The 1,928-nt window shown below is 53.8% G+C and overlaps 1 protein-coding gene across 1 annotated transcript in view; it reads right to left on the reverse strand.

The window, feature by feature from the left end:
* KIF25 (kinesin family member 25) overlaps nt 1-1,928 on the reverse strand; it is a 73,702-nt gene that overhangs the window by 54,620 nt on the left and 17,154 nt on the right. The window lies entirely within an intron of this gene.

Below are 1,928 nucleotides of genomic sequence, written 5' to 3' on the forward strand. Positions count from 1 at the left end.
CCTGGGTATTAACTTCACCATCACACTGTGTGTAACACGTCACCGTGCACTGTCCAGACCCACTCTTCCTGGGTATTAACTCACCCTCACACTGTGTGTAACACGTCACTGTGCACTGTCCAGACCCACTCTCCCTGGGTATTAACTTCACCATCACACTGTGTGTAACACGTCACCGTGCACTGTCCAGACCCACTCTCCCTGGGTAGCAGAGCAGAAACTTCTAGACCCAAGGTTTAAACCTCTTCATCACAAATGACAAACACAGCATTTGGTCATGTGACGATGGTTACACTCCTCCCAGGATGCACTAAGCTGTGTCTGAGGTTGAGGCTTTTACGATTTCCTGGGTGAGCTTTGACTCCAACTACAGAATGTTTTCTGGCGCTGCACTGGCAAACTTCCCTCACTGGTCATTTTATAACTCCAGAGCCACACTGAGAAATCTGCTCCCCTCCCCTGGACACGTAGGACCTCAGGCTTGGCCACAGCGGCCCCCAGATTCCATCTCACTGCTCACAGCCGGGCTCAGCACTTCCTGAGGAAGCCCAGGTCAGGCAGGCCCCAAGAGGCCTGGGACAGAGCCCTGCTATTCTCACCAGGGCTGGTGCTTGGAGCACTGAACTGCTGACCGCCACCCCCTACCCCATAAACCAGCAGGTGGTTCTCAGGGGACAGCTGGCAGCCAGCTCTCCTTTTGATATTTTGTTCATAAATATTTCATGTCATACTTTTCCAGATGCCTGGCTGGGGAACAGGTGCTCTGGGTCTGTCACATTTCCCTGAGGATAATTCTGTTCCCGTAAACTCCAGCTGGTCCCCAGTGAAGACCATTCTTTCCCCAGAAGTGCTCAGAAACTGCCAATAGTATTTAGTCTAAAGCCTTGTCCTAATTTAAGGCGTATTAAGTTTATTACTAAGTTTATTCAGGTAGCTGTGCCAGGTAGATCCTTCTGCCCTGAAGCCACATACCTGTGCCGACTGACTCACAGCCTCCCTAGGCTTCTGCTTTCTGTGCAGAACAGATGCTGGACACAGCAACTCCATCTGCCTGTCCCCACAAGCCACACCACACAGCCTGGTCCTCGGATCAGGAGACCCAACGTAGCCTAGAGCCCATCTACCATCCATGTGGGATTTTCATCTACCTCGAGGGCTCACATTGCCATCTCTTCAGACCAGAGATGAGAAAGGTGGCAGCTTGCTGGAGCTGTGACGTGCCTGAACCCTCACTGATATGTCCCTTGGACGTCACAGCTAGCCATAAAGGCAAACACAGAAATGTACCAAAGTGCTTTCAAAAGTGCCTGGTACACAGTAAGCACTCACTAAATGTTCTCAGTTCAGAGTTTGGGACACTACATAAGCAGACGTGCTTAGAATCAGATTGTTCTCAGGTGTGCCTCGCAGCCAGGGACAGCTCAGCACAGCCAGGGACAGCTTAGGACAGCGAGGGACTGCTCAGGTCAGGCAGGGACTGCTCAGGACAGTGAGGGACTGCTTAGGACAGCCAGGGACTGCTCAGGATAATGAGGGACAGCTCAGGTCAGCGAGGGACTGCTCAGCACAGCCAGGGACTGCTCAGGACAGAGAGGGACAGCTCAGGACAGCGAGGGACTGCTCAGGACAGTGAGGGACAGCTCAGGACAACGAGGGACTGCTCAGGACAGCGAGGGACTGCTCAGGTCAGTGAGGGACAGCTCAGGACAGCTCAGGACAATGAGGGACTGCTCAGGACAGCGAGGGACTGCTCAGGTCAGTGAGGGACAGCTCAGGACAGCGAGGGACTGCTCAGGACAGTGAGGGACTGCTCAGGACAGCGAGGGACTGCTCAGGACAGCGAGGGACAGCTCAGGATAATGAAGGACTGCTCAGGACAGCGAGGGACTGCTCAGGTCAGCAAGGGACAGCTCAGGACAGTGAGGGAC

The sequence above is a fragment of the Otolemur garnettii genome, unplaced genomic scaffold, assembly GCF_000181295.1.
Source record: "Otolemur garnettii isolate 467f Iridium unplaced genomic scaffold, OtoGar3 scaffold00056, whole genome shotgun sequence".
In the NCBI taxonomy this organism is placed as follows: domain Eukaryota; kingdom Metazoa; phylum Chordata; class Mammalia; order Primates; family Galagidae; genus Otolemur; species Otolemur garnettii.